Below are 23,068 nucleotides of genomic sequence, written 5' to 3'. Positions count from 1 at the left end.
GTATATGGCAGTTTCCTATGTTCCTATGTGTCTTAGCTTCCTGCAAGAGTTTTTCTTCTTCTTCTCGGCAAGGGTCACTGCTAGGATCTGAGACAAGTTGGGAGCAAAATACCTGGGGAGTGGGGCTGTGGGGAGATAAACCACTTGCAGGGGAAGGACGTCCACTCCTCACCTGTGCACCCCTCCTGCTTTTAAAATCAGATTCATACCCAACCTCCTCTTTCTACCCGATCAAGCATGGAACTTCCCCCAAACAGACAAAATTGTTGGCATCACATTTAGCTTAACCCTCATGAAACAGTCACTGGAAATAGTCCCCAAAATGTAGACATGAAGCCATGCTTCCATCCTTTTTCTTATGCCCCACTCCCTGAAACTTTTTCTTGGAAGGGAAAAAACACAGAAAGAAAGCCGAAACCCTGTCCAGGTACTCACTGTGAGAAGGAGGTAGAATCAAGTACAGCAGAGCTGGCTCGGAAGGGACCGTGAAGCTCAGACAGCCCTCTGTGATCTTCCAGTTGTCTCTTGCAGATGCCTCTGTTAGCAGCTCTCCCAAGCAAGGCTTTATATCCCTGGTAGCTGGGGAAATTAAGTGGGGGGGGGAGACTCCTCCCCTCCCTGGCTCCCTCCCCACTCATTCATTCACTGACCCACCCCATCATTTGCTGATCAATGCAATTCTGCATCAGCCACCTTGATTACCTCTCCAAGGAAACTACGCAGCCCACGTGAAGTGGGAGCTGGGGGACAAGAGGGAGCAGAGGATGAGCACATGCGGGGGGGGGGGGGGGAGGTGGAATTAGCAGATATATGAGCTCAGCTCTTACACTCAGCCCTTTACATGCTTAAACAACTGGAACTTTTGATGACCCGTTTAATGGTCATTAGTGGAGGGGGAGGACGATACAGATTTATACATGGACAGTTAAGCTGAGTAAAGATGTGTGATCTCGAATTCAAAGAAATGAGGGTCATCCACGACAATCGATAGACGGCAAGTTTGGGACAAAGCAAAAGGAACTTCTTTCACACAGTGGCACTGGCACTTTCACAGCCGATTGATGCGGCAAGAGGCCTAAGCATAAATAGTTCGAAAAGAAGGATGTGAGAAAGTGTTCTGCTGCCATGATAACCAGGAGGGAAATTTCAGTTTCCGCGGGACCAGGAAAATAAAAGACCATCCTTTCATGAGGCAGGGTGAAACGCTTGCCTCAGGTGCCAAATTGCTAACACCAAATCGCACTTTGGGAGAGCTGGTCTTGTGGTAGCAAGCAGGACTTGTCCCCTTAGCTAAGCAGGGTCCACCCTGGTTGCATGTGAATGGGAGACTAGAAGTGGGAGCACTGTAAGATATTCCCCTCAAGGGATGGAGCTGCTCTGGGAAGAGCAGAAGGTTCCAAATTCGCTCCCTGGCTTCTCCAAGATAGGGCTGAGAGAGATTCCTGCCTGCAACCTTGGAGAAGCCTCTGCCAGTCTGGGCAGACAATACTGAGCTAGATAGACCAACGGTCTGACTCAGTATATGGCAGTTTCCTATGTTCCTATGACCACTCGGACCCTTGCAAGCTTTGCCGTGCAATTCAATTCAATTCACAATTCACAATTCAATTGTAACAAAATGGGGGTGACTCTGTGTTTTCCTGGGATCCACCCTCAGTAGGGAGATTGCTCTGATCCCAAATCTAGGAGCACTCCGCTCCTTCAAGGTAGGCTGCCACCAGCTGAAGACTGATCTAAGCCACTGACCAGGCTTAGACACTGCCTCAACAACCTAGAACTGTCTGGCTTGGGACTTACATATAGGCACTGTACAGCCAGAGTCCTCACAACCCAGCGCTAGATAAAGATATATTATTCTGAAAACAACTCAACAATAGCGAATGACCTTATGAGGCACATGGGGAACAGTTTTCCAAGTAATCCTCCAGAACCTGTTAAATCAGCCTGAAGCCACTTCTAAGTATATGAACTTTATTAAGAAACAAGGGATGCCTACAGAAGAAGGAACTGGGGGAAATAGGGGAAACTGGAAGTAAAAGAAAGGCACACAGGAATTCAAAAGAAAATAAAAAACATCAACTAACTAGCACTGAGTTCTACCTTAGTCTAGCAGTAGGCAGGTCCTTGGCTGAGAGAGCATTAGTCTCTACAGCATCTCCTCTGGAACACCCTTTAAGAGATGGGAAAGGGATGCGCTCAGACTCCTTGCTATTTGCAAAACTTGCAAGTAGCCTGAGGAGGGAAGAGGAGGCTGCTGGCAACCTTCCCTCCTCCCTGCCCTCCACACCACTTTTAAAGTTTGCAGGTACTGGTTTGAAAAGGGGGCTGGCCCCCAGCAGAGGTGTAGGGCAAGGCAACATCTGGCCCCTCAACTCAGGAACCCTAATACCTTGGCTTACAATCATCCTGATTACTAGGCTGACAATAGGTGAGAAGTATTCTAGTTGAGGAGAGGGGAGTGTATCCTGTTTGTGAACTTTATGAGCCCCTAGTGGCGCAGTGGTAAAACTGCCGCCCTGTAACCAGAAGGTTACAAGTTCGATCCTGACCAGGGGCTCAAGGTTGACTCAGCCTTCCAAGGTCGGTAAAATGAGTACCCAGAATGTTGGGGGCAATATGCTAAATCATTGTAAACCGCTTAGAGAGCTTCCAGCTATAGAGTGGTATGTAAGTGCTATTGCTATTGCTATTGCTATTTATTGTAGCATCCAGCTGGGAGAAGGCAGAAGGCTAGGCCAAATGAGCCAGAGACCTGATTCAGTGTGATGAGTTTTATGTCCGTTAAAGGCACCTTGGAGGATGATCTAAAGTGGAGAACCTTCTGAGGTGGAGAACTCTCCAAATCTGCATTCATCATTTAATTGAATAATTGCATGGAAACTTGCATTCATCATTTAAAATGAACTTGATTTCCCGATGGACTCCACGTGTTATTCCATTGCTGCAAAATCTGCAAACCATCTTGTGGCGCCGTAAAAACTAACACATTTATTGTAGCATAAGCTTTCATGGCCCACTACCTCCTTTGACAGATGTGTTCAATTTTCTCATTAACAGAAACATTGGAAACCTTACCCAGTGAAGGGAAAAGAGGATAGTCTCCCCAGTTTGCAGAAAAGTAAATAATGTGGATGATCCTCCACAACACACAATAGAGAATCATATTCATTCTTGCAATATCCGTCTTCTGGGGCCATTATTTGCATGGTCTTCAGGTAAGGTAAAGTGTGCCGTCAAGTCAGTGTCGACTCCTGGCGCCCACAGAGCCCTGTGGTTGTCTTTGGGAGAATACAGTAGTAGTAGTACATTTATTATGGTCCTTAGACCAGCTTAACATTTAAAATAATACATTTATAATTTACAAAATATTCAAATTGCTAATACAAGCTCTACGAAGTTTGGATGCAACAAAACAAAACTTGGCCACATTAATAGAGGTAACAGATTTAAAATCTGACAGCAAAAAATCGAGGTAAAATTGATCCGTATGGCCAGGATGATTCTTTAAGAGAGGAGCAATGAACTTAATACGAGCATCCCTATAAAACTGACAGTATAGAATAACATGAACAACTGACTCTATATCCCCTGAGCCACAAGGGCAACGCAATGCATATGGGACTTGTTTATATTTCCCGTCTAAGAGTGCAGAAGGAAGGGCATTCAAACGTGCAAGGGTCAATGCTCTCCTAAACTTAGGTAAAAACACATGATCTAAATATTCAGCAGGTTTGTGACTGAAATCTGGGAGAATACAGGAGGGGTTTACCACTGCCATCTTCCGTGCAGTATGAGATGATGATGCCTTTCAGCATCTTCCTATATCGCTGCTGCCCGATATAGGTGTTTCCCATAGTCTGGGAAACATACCAGCGAGGATTCAAACCAGCAACCTCTGGCTTGCTAGGCAAGTTACTTCCCCGCCATTTATGTGGATCTGTAAATGCATTCATTAATTTGCATGGAATAAAATCTGACAAATAATCCTTATAATTTACAGAATGATCATCATTCTATACCACTGTGGAGAAAAACTGGATGATCAAACAACTACTGGATCTGATTGAACATTAGTATATTGAGATCTGTTTTTCATACCGCATTTTTCAGCCAAAAAAGCCACACCTGCTGTTGCAGATACAAACCAGGAAAAGAAAACCACAGGAATACAAAGATTTACGACCAAAAAAGCTATGCAAGGACTTGAGGCAAGGTATTCTTAGGCAGGAACCTAAGGTATTCTTAGAAAGACATATATTTGGGCATCTGTTATCACCAATGATCAATAGTTTGGGCCAATTATTCAGTATAGGAGACTTGGTTCTAGAAGCAAGTCCATACATACTCCACTTTCACAATAAAGATAAAGAGCTAGCATATTACAGGAAAAGGCTTAGGAACATAGGGAGCTATCATGTAGTTATTTAAAATAGCTATACCCTCCTGCGGGTCAGACCATTGGTCCATCTAGCTCAGGCTGGCTGAACAAATGGGTCAGCTACATCCATTTCTGGAGGCAAATTACCTTACAACAGTGGTGCATGTGCTGGTAGCCTCCAGCTTGACTACTGTAATGTACTCTATGTGGGGCTGCTTTTGTACGAGGTCTGGAAATTACAATTGGTACAGAATGCAGCAGCCAGACTGGTCTCTGGGACAACTCGAAAGGACCATATAACACTGATTTTAAAAGAATTGCACTGGCTGCTAATATGTTGCTGAGCAAAATACGAAGTGCTGGTTATTACCTATAAATCCCTCAGTGGCTTGGATCCAGGGTACGTAAGGGAGTGTCTTATTTGTCATGAACCCAGCTGCCTATTAAAATCATCTGGAGTGGTCCAGTTAGGTTTGCCACCAGCTCGTTTGGTGGTGATTCGGGACCAGGCCTTCTCTGTGGCTGCCCCAGGGATTTGGAATATTCTCCCTGTTAAAATAAGAGCATCTCTATCTCAGATTGCTTTTAGGAAGACCTTCAAGACATACCTGTTTCCTTAGGCTTTTAACTGAAATCAATTTCAGCTGGTTTAATTATTTTTATCTCATGAAATGGTTAACTTTTAATTCTGTGAAATTGTGTTGTTTACACCACCTAGAGATACACATATTAGGTGATATAGATAGATAGATAGATAGATAGATAGATAGATAGATAGATAGATAGATAGATAGATAGATAGAAGGTCCATCGGACAGATCTGTCCTGCAGGGACTTTTTTGCTAGCCCCCAGGTAGGAATATCTTGTAGCAGGAGCCATAAAGCACTCTTGGCTTGTCCTGCTCAAGCAGCCGCTGAATGTAATTGGTCACTTGAGACCAAATAACAACACAAATATTTATATGCCACTTTTCAACAAAAGTTTCTCAAAGCAGTTTACATAGAGAAATAATAAAGAAAGAAAGATGGCTCCCTGCCCCCAAAGGGCTCACAATCTAAAAAAGAAACATAAGATAGACACCAGCAACAGCTACTGGAGGGATGCTGTGCTGGGGATGGGTAGGGCCAGTTGCTCTCCCCCTGCTAAATAAAGAGAACCACCACTTTGAAAAGGTGCCTTTTCGCCCTGTTAGCATAATAAGATTCACATGTAACAATAAACCAAAGAGCAAGGGAGCCAGGGGCAATGGATGGAGTGGGCTAGAACAGCAGCATCAGGTGGACACAGGCAGAGCACACCCAAGAAAGGCAGAGAGTTGATCTTTTGGTCAGTTTCTTCTTCTCTGAGGAGGGCCATCCTCTATCCCCTCTGGAAACTACCGCCTTATGCCACCCTATATGTGTTGACTTGGAAATATATCCCACAATGTATACCCAGTAACAGGGGCAGATAAATCTTTTTGCCACCCATAGGCAGCCAAAGATTTGCCGCCCTAGGGACAAGAGTAAGGGGTCTTGTGGGGGGAGAGAAACTTAATTCTGTTTTGTACCTTTAAAAATGCTGCTGTGTAGTGGCAGAGGCTCCGCCCACCTCCTAAACCTCCACAGGAGGTGAGGTCGGGCATTGGAGGACAGCAGTGAAAGAGGTCCTCACTCAAGCCCAGCTTACTCGCAAATGACTCAGAGCGAGCGATTTCGGGCCTCTGCACTGCACATGGTTTAGGAGGCGGCCGGAGCCTCTGCCACTACACAGCAGCATTTTTAAAGGGGGGGGGGATAATTAAGTTTCCCTCCAAGATGCTGCTCCCCAAGATTTGCCGCCATAGGTGGCTGCCGATACTGCCTGTGCGGTAATCCACTATTGTCCAGTAAGGCTGACTCCCAAGCAAACATCCCTAGGACTACAGCCTGAGAGCAAAAGCAAATTATTTTTGTTTGTTTGTTTGTTTGTTTGTTTTTACATTTCTATACCGCCTTTCGTTAAAAGAAAACCCCAAGGCAGTTTACAAAAATTAAAACATACAATAAAAGCAATAAAAACACCAAGCAATAAAAACACCAAGCTAAAAACATATCAAACAAGCATAAAAAAACAACAGATAAAAACACACAGAAGCAGCAGTAAAAATGATTATGTAAAAGCCTGGGTAAAAAGCCAAGTCTTTAAAAGCTTTCTAAAAGCCGTGATGGAGAGGGGAGAGGGAGTTTAGGGAGAGGGGAGGATCTGTCATTTGTTTGGGGCTGGAATGTACTCCAGGTGCCCCACTGACTGAGCAGGGGAAAGGCCTATTTTCTGGCCACTATCTTTGGTAAAAATTGTGAGTCCCTTGATGGTGGGGGGCAGGGGAGATCCACAAGTAGCTAATCACTGTTTTCATTTATACCGTTAATTGATTTTAATGCACACCAAGGCAGGGTAGGTTCCGACCCACCAGGGCCTTTCAGTTTGCACCCCTGATCTACCTCAGTATTGTCTACACTGACTGGCAGCAGCTGTCCAAGGTTTCAGGCAGAAGTCTTTCCCCAGCCCTAATGGCAGATGCTGCCAGGGATTGAACCTGGGACCTTCTGCATGCTAACCAGATACTCTGCCACTGAGCTACGGCCCCATCCCCATCAAAAAGCTTTATTTTTGACATGCATGTAAGTTGCTGTGATTTTAAATGAGTGTCCCACAGCTGTATGAGAGCTAAATCCAGGCTTCCATAAATGCTCTCCTATAACCCATGTAAAGCTGAGCAAAGCCTTTGTGAATTACCCATTGTCCAGAGCCTAACATGGAGTCTTTCCAGGAAGCAATAAACTGCAGGATTTTCAAAGTTTTCACACAAATTCCAAGAGCAATCTTATACCCATCCACGCACTACTTTCTGTGCAGCTTTTTAGCATCATCTTATCCTCTGCACGCACACACCAAGAAGGGATCTTGTGCGATCTTTGCAGCGCCACCTGCAGGCCATCTCTTGCATTTCAAGCTGAGCTCATCCCTTTTCTTTACTACACTTGTAGTGTCTGGGAAGATGGGCAGGTTCTTCTCAGAATGCAAGAGCTGACCAGCAGGTGGCTCTTCAAAAATTACACGAGATCCCTACCTGACATGTATACACAGGGTAAAATTGCGCTAGGAAGCAGCATGGAAGCCTGCAGGAACTTATGGGGAGTAACATTGTGCTTGGAACTTGGGCAAAATCTTTGAACAGCCCATAGCTTATTGCTCTAATGTGAAAGTGTCTTCTGCATCTTCCCCCCTCTCTCTCACACACACACTTCGGGAATATTGTGTACAGGGGAACTCAGGCACCTTCTCCTTACAATAATGCATAAGATTTCTGTATTTTCAGCACACGCACCTCTGGCTGTACAAAATTGGCTGCAGACAGCACTTCCTGTAATGCCTGAAGTTGTTGTCAGACGCTGGCCCACAATGCACTGGGCGCTGCTGGGGTAAAAAGACAGGTACCTGTATTGCAACAGCACCCTCTAATGGCAGCTTCAGGAGACCATTTTAATAGGGGGGAATTACATGATGGGAAAAGGTTTAATGTAGAACTGCCCCTGATCTCATCCTCCCCCTGTGGCAGTTTTTAAAGGGTTGTTTTGTTTAGTTTTTATGAGTTGGAAGATCCAATCATACATCTCCTGAGTCACATGTAGTTTGGACAAAGGGAAAGAATGTTGAAAACTGCTTATGTATTTATAAATGTAAATGATTATGTCTGAATCACCAGTCCTTCCAAGAGAGTGCTTTAATTTGCAGGAGGATGCAGACAAATTGGAACAGGTTCAGATGAGGGTAGTGAAGATGAAGAGAGGTCTGGGAAACAATTCCTATGAGAATCATAGGAAGGAAAACAATCCCTGTGAGGCACTAGATATGTTTAGCCTCAGGGACGGCCCTTCCATGAAGCAGGGTGAGGTGGTTGCCTCAGAGAGCAGATTATTGGGGCACAAGCAAGGTGGTGACATGCCCTTCTGCCTCCTGCTTTTAAAAGGGGGGAGGAGGGAGCCCACAAGGGGGAGCAGCACTTGGCACTTTGCCTCAGGCACACAGAGAGCCTGAGTTGCCCCCATTTAGCCTGGCAGGAAGAAGACGAAGGGGGAATAGGATAACACTTTTCAAATACCTGAAGGGCTGTCAGATAGGCAAAGACTTGTTCTTTGCTTCCCCAGAAGGCAGGACTAGAACTAAAACGCTTATGTTACAGGAGGATAGGTTTCAGGTGAATATGGGGAGAAACATAACGAGTGGGTAGCTTCTTTAGTGCCCAGCTAATTAACTGGGGTTAGCCACCTTAAGTGGCGCAGCAGAGAAATGCTTGACTAACAAGCAGAAGGTTGCTGATTTGAATCCCTGCTGGTACTATATTGGACAGCAGCGATACAGGAAGATGCTGAAAGGCATCATCTCATATTGCGCAGGAGGAGGCAATGGTAAACCCCTCCTGCATGCTACCAAAGAAAACCACAGGGCTCTATGGGCGCCAGGAGTCAAAACCGATTCAGTGGCACACTTTACCTAATTAACTGGAGGATAAAAATTACAAGCAAGTTGAACACTTGAATGTAAAGACTGCCTGCCTCCATGGGGAAATCGAGGAAAACATCTACATGCAACAGCCACCAGGCTTCGAGGAACCTGGACAGAAGGGGTTCGTGTGCAAACTACAAAAGAGCATCAATGGCTTAAGCAAGCAGCCAGCGCATGGAATGAGAAACTGAATCAACTGCTGCTTATGGAGGGGTGCACTCAAGGAAAAGCTGATCCCTGCCTATATTCAAGATTCAGAGACAACAGTTGGACTTACATCCTGACTTATGTTGATGACTTGATTCTTGCACAGGAGGAAAAGCAAGACAGTTTTGAGATTGTACAGCACCTGAACAAGGAAATAGAGGTGAACGAACTTGGAAGCATCTCCTATTACCTTGGCATCCAAGTAGAAAGACAAGAGAATGGGACATTCCTTCTCAACCAGAAGCAGAAGATAAAGGGAGAGGAGAGCTGGTCTTGTGGTATCAAGCATGTCTTGTCCCCTTAGCTAAGCAGGGTCCACCCTGGTTGCATATGAATGGCAGACTTGATGTGTGAGCACTGTAAGATCTTCCCCTTAGGGGATGGAGCCGCTCTGGGAAGAGCAGAAGGTTCTGAGTTCCTTCCCTGGTATCTCCAAGATAGGGCTGAGAGAGATTCCTGCCTGCAACCTTGGAGAAGCCGCTGCCAGTCTGTGTAGGTAATATTGAGCTAGATGGACCTATGTTCTGACTCAGTATATGGCAGCTTCCTATGTTCCTATCTTCTAGAATGCCTGGAAGTGACAAATGCCAATGAAGTCAGTATGCCAATGGAAGCAGATTTCTGGAAACAAGATTGAGAGTGAGCCTTTACCAGCCAACAATCAATACAGAAAGGCAATTAGAAAGCTTCTGTACATTGCCACAGGGACAAGGCCAGATATTGCCTCAGCAGTGGGAATCCTGAACAGAAAAGTAAGTGCATCAACTAACAAGGATTGGATAGCAGTCAAAAGACTGGGAAGATACCTAAAAGGTACTACACACAGGATGCATTGGAGATTCCAGCAAGCAGCAATCCCAAACTAGTGGGATACATGGATGCAGACTGGGGCAAAGGCAGAACAGACTGCACCTGTTCTTATATGGAAATGAAGACATAAATTGGAGCAGCTGCAAGCAGTCACTTGTTGCGCAATCATCCACAGAAGCAGAATACGTTTCCGCAAGCAAAGCATGCAAAGAAGTAGTATTGATACACCAACTACTATCGGACTTTGGGATCGAGGAACCAAAGCCCATAGTGATGTCAGGACAACCAAAGTTGTATCCAGATCTCCCAAATGGAGAAGATGAAGTCTTGAACCAAGCACATTCCCATAAGGTGCCACTATGTTCAAGACTCACAAGAGAAAGGGGTGGCCCAGTTGAAGTACTGCCCCACAGAAGAGATTCTGGCAGATGGATTACCCAAGCCATTGCCCAGAGACAGATTCCAGATTATTCGTGAGAAGATGGGAGCCGTGAGCCGGTGCAACAGGCAATGAGAAGGGGTGTTGGAGATGGACTTCCATCGACCTTTTGCACGAACTATCCTAATGACCACTAGGGGCACTGGGAGTAGAGATAGTGAATAAGGGTCTCCCTAACTGTTCTACCTGTCTCTAAGACCCCAGATATTACTCTTCAGGTGTTTCCTGTTGAGAGTCAGAATCCCTTCTTTTTCTCTTAGAGAGCAGATGGAAACATATATCTCTCCCCCTACCTATTCATTATGTAGTTCTATAGATTAGGGTTAGGTCTTTCCTATCCAAAGTGTACTTCAACAATAAATACTTAGTATTTATTCTACAAGAATCTCCATCTGTCTTCAGTAATTAGCTGCAACAACTAAACTCTGCAACTACTCTGTTAACTGGAGTGAGTCGCTTCTTTAGTGCTCTGCTAATTAACTGGGGGGATAAAAATTACAGCCCCCATCATGGTGAGGGGGGGAGCTTGGTGAGTGGGTGGGTGTGGCTGTACTAGGCAGGCAGGCTTGGTGAGATAGTGGGGCGGGGAGGGGGAGCTTGGCAAGAGAGAAAGAGAGAAGCCCACAATTGGCCCCACCTCTTACTATCCCTGGCTCTGCCCATCACCTGCCCTGCCCTATGAGTAAGCATAGACTGAGCTTGGGCACCAGGGGCGTAGCAAGGTTGGAGTGGGCCCAGAGACAAGATTTTAAAATGCCCCCCCCCCCAAAGTCCAGGGACTCCGCACACCCCAGGCCCCCAAGGATTTAAGTCTGATATTCCAAAATAAGTATGCTGCCTGCAAATACATTTCACTGAATACACACACACACACGTCACAATATATAGTGATATACATTGAGTACTATACATTTGTATTACTTTTAATGCCTAGAACACACTAGAAAGATGAATTATTAAAATGGGCCCCTCGCTGCAGATTAGCAAAGGAGACTTTCAACCATGCAGGGTGAACCTATGTTTGTTTTCTCAGAATTCTGAACAAATTCAGTCAAGTTTGATTGCAGGAGGTTTTTCACAGGAGGCTTTTAAAGCCCTTTAAGACACATCTCCTCTGGAATGGAGGTGCTGCATTCACATGTTGGCCAGATTTACCCTGAAGTCCCTGCAAGTTATTGGGGAGCAGTTCACACACAAGAAAAATAAAATAAAAGCACCACACATGCTTCACAGTTCTCACTCAGACCTTCTGGGTTGCAAAACAACTTGAACATAAGTGCATTTATAAATGAATGAATGAATAAATAAAATTAATAAAATACTGTTCCAGAAGTTTTTGCAATTTTCTGCCATGAAACAAGCCACTTATAGGACTTTTTAGATAGTTTTTTTTAAGTCAGCAAATTTTCCAAGCTGTTTAAAAATAAATATTCAGAGACTTCTCGGTCCCTCCCCCCCCCCATATCCAAGCCCTATGGCAAGCAGATCCCTGTATAGGGAGGGGGGGCGGGAAAGGTAACCACAAAAAGGAGTTCACACTCTACCTGGCAAATGCTGGTCTGGGTTAAGCAGGGCAGCAAGGGGTCTTCTGCTGCAGAGAACACTCTGGCTGCCTCCTCCTTCCTGGCTGGCTTGGGCCCTACTCGAGTTCAGGCTTCACTGCGGCCTACACGGAGGCCTCTGTGGAAGCCCCGCCCACCCGCCGATCAGCTGAGAGGCGGGAGAAAAGGAGCTCTTGGCAGCTTGCCTGCTGCTTCGAATGCGGGCCAGCAGAACAAGCAGGAGAGACGGCGAAGAGGGCAAGTGGCTGAGAGACTATGGGGCTGGGCAGGGGGCAATGGGGAGTCACATGAGGTGCCTCAGGGGTGCCCCTCCAGGCAGTGGGGCCCCCAGACAACTGTCTCCCCTTGCCCTATCATTGTTACGCGCCTGTTGGGCACCATCCATTTTAAGACACTGATGGCAGGAGCCCCTTGATGTTCCGTCTATGCAGCTACTTTGTTGTAATTCGATTGGGAACGTCATTGGAGCCGGATCACCAAAACTTTGGAACTGTTGATGGACTGTGTGCTGTCTTCGCATTAGTCACCCTCCTGGGATACAGTCATGCGGCTGAGTAGCCTGCCTGCACTCACAGGAAATTCAAGCCACCTGCTTCAGGGGAAGGCTAGCTTCCAAGCCTTCCTTCAGTGGGATGGAGATTGATTAACTCTCTTTCTCTCTTTTTAATTGTATAATCTGTGTGTGTGTGTGTGTGCGCGCGCACGTGTGTGTGTGTGAACTCTCTTGATCAGCAGGAAGGCAGAAACAGAGCAGCCCTGCTCTAGATAGATAGATCGATCGATCGATCAATAGATAGATAGATAGATAGAGAAGTAAAATAATAAAATATAATACTTATATGAACATTTGAGTTATGGGAGGGGGGGAAAGGGGGGCTCTTAATTGACCCCACAAGATCTCTCCCCGCAAAAATATCAACCAAATCATGGGCCTCCTCTGCAGTTAAGGGGACAGGCACAACAGATGAAGGGTGGGTCCCTTTGACCCGATATTTTACTCGAATTATCATGAAGGCCAATAATCCATGCCTTGTATTTTTATCTGATTTAATACTATTCCAAAGCAAAATAAATAGGCAGCACTTGTCTTTATGCTCCACCTTGTGCTCCAACTTGTCTTTTTTTCCTAATGGACAGTCCCTGCTTTCTGATACCTGTTCCTGGTAAAATAATCTCCCTAATTTTGCCTTTTAGAAAAATAATAGAGGGGGTTTTGAGGAAGAGGAAGAAGAAGACGAAGAAGAAGGAGAAGAAAGCACACATGCTCTGTGAGGACTATTATTTATGTTCCATAAATAATAATCTAACAGTAACAACAACATAAGAAAAATCCTGCTGGATCAGACCTGAGGCCCATTAAGTCCAGCATCCTATTTTCCACAGCAATCAACCAGATCCTTCTGGAAAGCCCAGAGCAGGACACGAAGGCAAATAGCCCTACATTAGGGATGTGTCTAAATGGGCTCGGGCAGCTGTGGGCGGGGCAGGAGTGGTTCCCTTTAGAAGCAGGTAAGCAGGTCCTTACCTGCTCCACTGCCGCCCCACTGCTTTTCCAGGTGCAGCACTCACTCTACCAAAGTCTGTGTGCAGCTGTAGCACTTCCCGGCAGCCTGCATGTGGCGTGGGCATGCAAATGGCCGCCACGCATGCCATATCTACCGAATACCTCTGAAATCATGCACAGATCAACTAGGACACCACCCCTCAAATCTGGTGCATATCCATTGCAAAATGTCTGAGATACAGCAGTTTAAGTTTTTAATTCCTAAAAAGAGATTTCAAAGGCCACTGTTTTGACAAATCAATTTGAGTATTTTGTGGTTTGTGCACATCTCGAATGGAAATGGGGAGAGTGTATTTAATACCTTTCCTCTGTGCCAAGATCCCAATGAAAGTCACTCCCCAATGCTGCTATTAATCTTGGGAGATGTCAAAGCTGTCTGGTTGTACATGTTGGGAGATGTGATTCCATTGGCAGAATCTCTTAACGCCCACTATCTCCTATTGGCCACTAGAGATATTAAGAGTAGAGCCAGAACATACAAGTGGACCTCATTATCCATGGCAGTTCTGTTCTGCCCTGAAACCACGGATAATGAAACCATGGATAACGAGATATTGATAGTATGGGAATTGGGGGGGTAGGTTCCTGGAGGCAAATAACGGCCAAAAAATGGTTGAGACATGCAGAAATAGTGAAATAAAGTGCCGTACCATGCTCCATGGGTCTCCAGCTGTCCAGTAACACCCCCCACCCTAATTCTAAGTGATTTGACACACAAAAATTGAAGTTTTTTTGAAAAAACAGAAGAGCCACAAAATGGCTCCTTTAAGCAAAATGGTGGCCGGAAATGGCCTTGCAGATCATTTCTGGCCACCTAGGAGCTGCAGACATGTGGATGCTATATTAAAAGATGGCCCTTTTAAAACAGTGTATACCAAGGTTGGGTCTCCAATTGCCCGACCGCAGATAAGCAAAACCACGGGCGTCAGGGCTGTATGTAATGAGGTCTACATGTATAGGACTGCACCCTTGTTCTCTCATTTCTTGTATCTCTGCTCTGCTTGTCTTCTGATTGGTAGGCTCATCCCAGGGTCACAATTAGGTGTGGAGGGCCCATGATTTTTCCCAGGGGACAAGAGGGCCCTTTCTGGAATGGCTTGGCCTAGCATTCCAAAATTTGGCACAGAAGTAGAACAGGTTAGCAGGACTCTGTGTTTTGATTTTAAAGTGGATCAGTAAATCTATTGATCTTTAATTATTGTTGATTTTTTTTTAAAAAAAAACAACCTTCCAAAATAAGTCCTATATTTGGCTTGTTTCATGGCAGGAAATTACAAAAACCTCTGGATCTAAAGTCTGCCCCCACCAGACCATAATTCCATCCCATGGGAAGGATTCTGTCCTTTGCCTTCATTTAAAAAAGTGCAACATGCCCGCTCCCCCCACCACCACCCCATTTGAATGGGAGACGTGTGGGTCCTGTAAGATATTCCCCTCAGGGGATGGGGCTGTTCTGGAAGAGCATCTGCATGCTTGAATGCAGAAGGTTCCAAGTTCCCTCCCTGGCACCTCCAAGATAGGTCTGAGAGAGACTCCTGCCTGCAACCTTGGAGAAGCTGCTGCAAGTCTGTGTAGACTATACTGAGTTAGTTGGACCAATGGTCCGACTCGGTATAATGCAGCTTCCTATGAGATCACTTGGCATTCCATGTATTTGTCTGTCCATGTGTGTCCCCCATCAATTTAGCAATGCCTAAACCAATATGAACCAAAATGGATGCAGCTGTAGGGACACATAGGGACACCTCAATGGCATAGTTTGTGATGATGTCATCTACCCCAGTTCAAGATGGAGGACGTGTAAATGTTTGATGCACAAGTGGGCTAACCAATTTGAACCAATTATGCTACAGCTGTAGGGACACAGGGATGGCTCAGTGGCATAGTTTGTGATGATGTCATCCACCCCATTCAAAATGGTAGTCGCATGAAAGTTTGAGGTGCAAGTAGGCGAACTTGTGGACCGTCTAACCAATCTGAATCAAATTTGGTACAGTTGCAGTGAGTGACACATAGGGACACCTCAAAGATGTCATTTGTGATGATGTCATCCACCCCGATTCAAGGTGGCAGACATGTAAACATTTGAGGTGCAAGTGGGCTAACTTGTGGACCATCTAACCGATTTGAACCAAATTTGGTACAGCTGCAGTGAGTGACACCCCAACGGCATGGTTTGTGATGATTTCATCCACCCCAATTCAAGATTATGGGCACATGGATGTTTGAGGTACAAGTGGACTAACTTGTGAACTACCTAACTGATTTGGACCAAATTTAGTCAATTTGTAGGGATAGTGAAAAGAAAGCAGGCAGATCAATTCTTACTAGAACAACTTATTTCAAGGAAATCGACCAGTACTGTGATTTTTAATGAATTTTTCCTACTATAGTAAAACTGCCAAAAAAGGTTATCTCTATTCATAGAATATTTCACACCTAATGAAAGTGGAACTAATTGTTACATCTAAATAAACATTTTTTTTAAAGCACTATGCTCTAGTTCAGGGATTCTCAACGTTGGGTCCCCGGATGTTATTGGACTTCAACTCCCATAATCCCCAACCAAAGGCCAAATCCAAAATTATCTAGCTGCACCCCTGACTGATATTCTTTTGACACTTCCTTCTGTGTTCTTTCTTCTTCCTTCCACCGTGGGTTTGCTACTACAGGATGCAGACTTCCTACTTAAATTTAAACTTCTTCAAATAAACCGTATTTGTTTAAGATCTTAAGCAATTATCTCAATATCTCCTCTGTGAGCTCATCAGACTGGATTTCTCTGCTGAATAAAGGGTTGATTCCAGTTCTACCCTAGAGTATGTGCATTGGTTGTCTGCTACCTAGCCTAACAAAACTTAGCTCCCTCTTCTCCCCCCTTCAGTTTCCATCCTGCCTAGCTAATGGGTCCTCAGTCACCCTAGCTGGTGCCCAAATTCCCTCCACACACATAAAAAGCATCATATATACACATGAAACCTTGTACTCACACACCTTCTCATGGTGAGGCATGCAACCATAGACGTCAAGAAGCCACCGAGCCTCCTCCCACCCCTCTTAATTAGAAGGATAGATGATTTGTTAATTAATCCTTGCTTTGCTGTCCAATCTCCCATTAAAACTCTGATTGCATCAGAGACGTTTCCCCACACGTAATCAATAGTCATCCGGACCCGCACTTTATAGACTGATTAGTTGCCCTTCTGTGGTTTCGCTTCATTAAGGCTGCAACTTTCGCCACTAATATGTCAAGTATTTAGCATTACCACACATAGGGCAGTCCAGGAATAAATAATATCATCCTGGAAGCTTTGAGAGAGTTTGGTCTGAGTTAGACTTGAGGCTGAGAAGTCATCAGCTCATAGCCTTCTTGAGGGCCGTGTCTAGGAGGGGTTGTGGGGCTCAGTGCAAAATAGGGGGTGCGGGGCTCCTCTCAGTCTCTCTCTCTCTCACACACACACACACCATGAGGACCAAGAGAAAGATCTGGGCTTTTTCTTTCTTTAAGGAAAGTGAAGGGGGATCCCCAGTGGTTTTATTGATGATCTCAAAGAACTTTGGATTAATGTGTGACGGAGCCTAGCTGGAGAGAAAGTTGAGGTTTTCTTTTATGCCTTCAAATATTTTGCAATGTCCTCTTGCTGCTTTCTCTTGTTCTTTCTCTCTCTCGCATGTGTGACATTGATCATCCACTGATCAACAAGAATGTGAGATAAAAAAAGATGATTTTTTTTTAAAAGAATCCTTTTTATTATTCTGACTTAATTTCAACCAATTTTAGCTGCAAAAGAATCCAGAGATAGAAGCATACTGATTTGATTGCTGCATCTGGTTTTTATGAACAAAGAAGCTTAATCTGCCTGTTTTGTTTTTTGAAGCCAACTGAAGGGAGGAGAGCTGGTCTTGTGGTAGCAGCATGACTTGTCCCCTTATCTAAGTAGGATCCACCCTGGTTGCATATGAATGGGAGACTAGAAGTGTGAGCACTGTAAAATATTCCCCTTAGGAGATGGAGCTGCTATGGGAAGAGCAGAAGATTCCAAGTTCCCTCCCTGGCATCTCCAAGATAGGGCTGAGAGAGATTCCTGCCTCCAACATTGAAGAAGCCACTGCCAGTCTGTGTAGACAATACTGAGCTAGATGGACCAATGTCTGACTCAGTATATGGCAGCTTCCTACATTCTATCCCATGTTCCTATCCTTCAGTAAATAACCTTCTGCTTTCTTCCAGGGAGCAACAGAAAGGGACTTCAACACCTGGGCTTTTTAATTTAGAAAAAAGACGACTGCGGGGAGACATGATAGAGGTCTATAAAATGATGCATGGTGTGGAGAAAGTGGAGAGAGAGAAATTATTTTCCCTCTCACACAACACTAGAACCAGGGGTCACTCCATGAAATTTATTGCCAGGAGGTCTAGGACCAACAAACGGAAGTACTGTTTCACACAACGCGTGATACACTTGTGGAACTCTCTGCCACAGGATGTGGTGACAGCCAACAACCTGGATGGCTTTAAGAGGGGTTTGGATAATTTCATGGAAGAGAGGTCTATCAATGGCTACTGGTCGGAGGGCTATAGGCCACCTCCAGCCTCAAAGGCAGGATGCCTCTGAGTACCAGTTGCAGGGGAGTAACAGCAGGAGAGAGGGCATGCCCTCAACTCCTGCCTGTGGGCTTCTCAGAGGCATCTGGTGGGCCACTGTGCGAAACAGGATGCTGGACTAGATGGGCCTTGGGCCTGATGCAGCAGGGCTGTTCTTATGTTCTTATGACAAGAGCACATTCCCTAGTTTCCAATGCTGTTGCTTGCTTGCTTCTTTCTGCCTGCATTGTGTGGCATCTGCTGAAACAACTAAGAGGAAGTGATGCAGCAGCAAGGACAGCCCTGCCTGAGAAATTGTCATTGTAAAGGTACACCGGCATCTCTCTGCCACATGTCTACTTTTACATTTTAAATGGGCCCATGCCAGAGGTTTCACAGACAGGGCTTCCCCCCCACCCCGAATCGACTCCTGATTGGAGTTTGCCAGTCCACATATTCGCTGTGTGGGCTATCAGGGACCAGGACAGACAGGGCTTTGTTTTTCTCCCCAGGGATGCTGTGAATTCTGGCTTAGCCCAAATTATGTCCCAGGTTTAAAAAAAATCCTCTATTTCCAGCAGCAACTTTTGAAAAAAACCTCCAGGACTTCTGCTTTCTCCGAAGGTGTTGATGGAGGTGCTGATAGCTATGCGAATGGTCCATCTAATCCCTCGAATTAAGGTGCCTGAATTAAAATGCCTCGTATCTGCTGCGAAGCAGATTCGCTCTTCCGATACCCCAAAGCATAGAGCCTTGTGTGAAAAACCTCCTGCAGCTTCAGGTATAGCTCAGGTGGGGGGGGAGGAAAATGCAGGGCTGGGGCAGTTGCCACTATTGCCCTCCCTTAAGGATACCCAAGCCTTCTTCCTTTTCTTTAACGCAGCATTGCCTGAAACTCTTCTCTCATCTTTTCTGCCCCCCCAGCTGATTTTGCAGCCTCCCCGACATGCTTTTTATTGTTATAATACCTCAGTTGTCCCAACTCCCTGAGCAGCAGAACATTTGCAATACATCTCGGATTCTGGTTTCTCTTCAAAGGAAAGTCGCTGCAGACTTATGGCCGGGGTAGCTAGTAGTGTAGTGCTTCAGGGACGGGCAGGGATGCTGTCCTGGTACTTCCCCCCCTCCAGGCTCTCAGCAAAGATACAAAGCCCTTTGCTTTCTAAATGGAAATGTTGGGGTTTTGCTTAATTAATTATTACTACTACTATTACTACTACTATTACTATTGTGAGGGAATCCCAGGACTGGGGCCAGAGAAATGGGAAGATCGGGCTGTAACCCGTAGCAGGGGTCACTTCGCGACGCTACCTGCCCCGGTATGGGGCAGCATCGGCAACAGGTCTGCCTGTGGCACCCAGAGCTGGCCCCAGCAGGGAGACGGCCAGTCGGAGCTAGTTGCCAGCATTGCTCGCAGGGACTCCAGGGCATCTCGCAGGAGCTCGGAGAGGTCTCACGGGATTTCGGGCCAAGATCTCGCAAGAATGGTCCCGTGCCAGGACCTATATAAAAGAAATGTTGTTGTTTTGGATTAACTAATTAACTAATTAATAAGATTACTATTATTACTATTATTGGCATTTATATGCCACTTTTCAGGCGAGCCTCCGAAAGCGGTTTACATAAAAGCGTCAGTAAAGAACCACTCAAGAAGCAACATTGTGAGGGAAGCCCTGGACCGGGGCCAGAGGAACGGGAGGAACGGGCTGCAGGAGTCACTCACCCCTGATTCCAGGCCCAGATCTTGCAAGAATTGCTCCAAGTGGCAGGACCTATATAAAAGACAGCAAGCCAAAGATGGACCTGTTTTCGAGGAGGTCTCAAGCTGGCAAGAGCCCTGTGACGCAGACCAAGGCCCTGGGCAGCACCTCCCTAGGGGTCTTGTGCCAGAAACAAGCCCCTATCACAGCAGGGAGCGCCCGCCTTCAAAGAGCTCTTAGGCTGGACTACCCAAAGCTCCCTTGAACGTGAGCCACGATCTCAAGGGGAGGTGTGACGACCATGTTTAGACCTTTACATGCCGAGCTCTTTAGGCTCGCTTCATTCTTCTCTCCTCATATCAGAGCAAGATGGTTCTTAGCTAGCTCTGTGGTGGCAGTTGAGGGAGGGAGGGGCCACCTCAGCTGGAACATGGGAGGTGGGTGGTGGCCACTTCCCAACCTGTGTCTCTAGACCAGACCTGCTCAACTTTGGCCCCCTACTACTACTACAACTACAACTCCCATAATCCCCAGCCACAGTGGCCAATAGCAAAGGATTATGGGAGTTGTAGGCCAACATCTGCAGGAGGGCCGAAGTTGAGCAGACCTGCTCTAGACTATGCTGCTTCTGCCATTCCAATAGCTGTTACATAAATGAATGTCGGTCTGCCACTGATTTTATTCCCATTCTTCCTGCCTTATCTTACAAGGAGTATCCTCTACCCTTTGTGGATGACAATCCAGATTGCTCTTCTGGGTGAAAAACTGCAGGGGGTTCAAGCTCTGTAGGATCAGGAAACTTTCCTTCACTTTCTGTAATGGAAACACACACACACCCCGCTGCTGCCATTACTGCATCTTTCAGTGTGTGGCCATTGAGGAGAGTATAACGATGGGGCATGGCTATGGGGGCTGTCATGAAGAATGCCTGCACTTCTGAATTTGCGAACACATCACTGGAACACATTCCCCTTTCATGAGGCAAGGGGAGCAGATTATTGGGGCACCAGTAGAACAGCCAGATACCGCCTCCTGTTGCCATCAAAGAAGCTCTTTGGGACTGATCTGACCCTTGCCAAATCTGAAAGGAGTGCCTCTCCTGACACTCCTTGCAAAATTTACAAGAAGCTCAAGGAGAGAAGAGGAGGCTGCTAGCAACCTTCCCTCCTCACAGCTTCACATGCACATCCAAAGCTTTCAAGGGGTGGTTTTGAAAGAGGCCCAGCTCCCTACCGACCAGTTGCCCTCCTTGGCTGGAAGTGGCCGGAAGTACCGGGTGCATGTGCCACTTCCAGCCGAGGAGGGCACCGGGGTGGCAGGGAGGTATGCTGCCTCCCCGAAGGTTTTTACGAAAAAATGACACCAGCGGGGGGGGAAGCAGAGGGAGGGGCAAGTGCACCCTCCGCCCTGCCCTTAAAGCACCACCCCTGCTGCTTCCAAACCGCCCAGCCGCGGTTCCGTGCACACCCCCAATGTTACCTGGTTGCCTGTATGGCCCTGTGGAGTCTGGAGAAGGGCGTGGGCATCCCTCCTGTGGGGCTTTCGTTCCCTTCAGGGGGTGGCAGGGATGAGAAGAGTCCAGGCTGGCTGGATCCCAGTGGGGTTGAGAGGGCAAGGCAGGGAGAGCTACAGGAGACAGCTCCAGGGAGACAGCTAGGTTGGGTGGGGCAGGAAACAGGAAGCAAGGTCAGGAAGGGGGCGGGGCTGGAGGTAGGCTTTAAGCCCTGTCAGGTCTGCACTGGGGCATTTAAAGACAAGGCAGCTGATGATGAGGGGCTGCTTCTGAGTATGGGAGCCGGGAGTTCTCCTGGAGAGGGAACTGGCTGAATGTAGCAAGCCAGGACAGGAGGAGGGCACAGGTGACCAGACAACCTCCTCCCTTGGCTGTTCCAGAGGCTGACCTTTTTGGGGTTGCTCCAGTCATTCTGGAGTTCAAGAAGGGCTCGGAGCCCACCTTGTCCCCTGGGAGTCTGACCCTATTTTAAAACCTATTGCTCCATCCTTAGCATACTCAAAGACCCACTTTCTTCATTCCTAGCCGATTCCAGCATTCAGGTGCTTACGTGGTATAGTCCATACAACTTTACTTCCTGTACCACAGGCGGCTGGGTTGCTTGCTTAGGAGTACCTCATGTCCAAATCTCTCTGTATGGGAAAAATTAATAGACGCAAGCAAATTCTGAAAGGTGGGGTCATTTTTAAAAAGAGATCATTCACACTGAAGGGATGGATTATCATGGAGCATGATGGAGGACCATGCCATGTGCACACCTTTGTGCCTGAAAAGCTTAAAGAGGTTTCTCATTTTAGGATGCCACCAAATAGCTTTAATTTTGGTTTGCCAGCAGCTGTCATAAGGTGGAGTCGAGCCCAGGTTTCCCCCACCTCCCATTCCAAAGCTGAGAGGAAGGCATAATATGGATGGTGCTTCAGGAAGAACATACTGAGTACAGCAAGCAGTTAAGGAAGCATTACGGAACATGCTGGCATGCACACAAAACTAACAGAGACATAATGGGCACACACGAAATTATGAATGAATGTAATACTATGGATGAGTAAAAACTATGAACTAATGGACACGTATAAAATATGGAGCAGGAGGGAGAGAAAATGCTCTCTGTCTGGACATCTGAAGGCTGAAGAGTCTAGTAGCCAAAACCATGTTGTAGTTAGCAAGTGGAGATGGGGGCTGTCCCTCAATGGTGGAGCATCTGCTTTGCATTCAGAAGGTCCCAGGTAGGGCTTTGTCATAAATCTGTTAGTTCTGCTAACCCAACAGGATTTACAACCCCTTCAGCTCTCCCTCCTGTGAGTTAAACAGAAAGTAGCAGTGAAGCTGCACAAAGGAAAACGAAAGACTCACAAAGAAAAGTAGTAGTAAACAAATAAAGTCCCCTGAACTAAACTACGATAACTGAATAATAACTGAAAAGAAAACAACAGAGCAAGAAATGAACAGAACAAAGGACACCAGAGCAAGGAATTAACAGAGCAGGAAAGAACAGAACAAGGACAAACTGGAACTCGAAAGGTTGAAGAATTCTAAATAGGAACACGGTCTACAGTAAGCAAAAGTTGCTAACAGCAATCTGTGCAACTAACAGACTGTTTAATATAGGGCTCAAGATAACCAGCAGCTAATCAGGCTTTCCTGAGTCAGCCCTTCTACTTCCTCTCCTGTGATATCCTGCGCCTGCATGTCTCCCATTGAGCCTTCCTCTTGAGACATCTTCTCAAGACAGGTGAAATCCCCGCCTCCTCCTGATCAGCCTCCTCAACTCTGATGTCTGGC

At 46.2% G+C, this 23,068-nt stretch overlaps 1 protein-coding gene across 6 annotated transcripts in view; it reads right to left on the bottom strand.

Annotated features, from left to right (window-relative positions):
• Positions 1-21,413, bottom strand: part of LOC128332149 (goannatyrotoxin-Vere1-like) — a 31,147-nt gene extending 9,734 nt beyond the window's left edge. Inside the window, exons 1-4 of one of the 6 annotated variants that reach the window (XM_053266544.1) lie at positions 21,253-21,413; positions 19,797-19,845; positions 3,076-3,278; positions 436-2,170 (exon numbers count right to left, since the gene is read on the bottom strand). The gene's annotated coding sequence lies outside the window, so the exon portion shown is untranslated. Of the gene's footprint in view, positions 1-435; positions 2,171-3,075; positions 3,279-4,748; positions 4,928-7,728; positions 7,817-11,906; positions 12,011-19,796; positions 19,846-21,252 lie in introns of those variants that run through there. The other 5 variants (XM_053266542.1, XM_053266543.1, XM_053266545.1 and 2 more) reach the window with 5 other exon arrangements.
• Between the last annotated feature and the right edge of the window lie 1,655 nt (positions 21,414-23,068).

This window comes from Hemicordylus capensis, chromosome 6, assembly GCF_027244095.1.
Source record: "Hemicordylus capensis ecotype Gifberg chromosome 6, rHemCap1.1.pri, whole genome shotgun sequence".
NCBI lineage: Eukaryota > Metazoa > Chordata > Lepidosauria > Squamata > Cordylidae > Hemicordylus > Hemicordylus capensis.
This window is presented reverse-complemented; position numbering and strand designations above follow the sequence as displayed.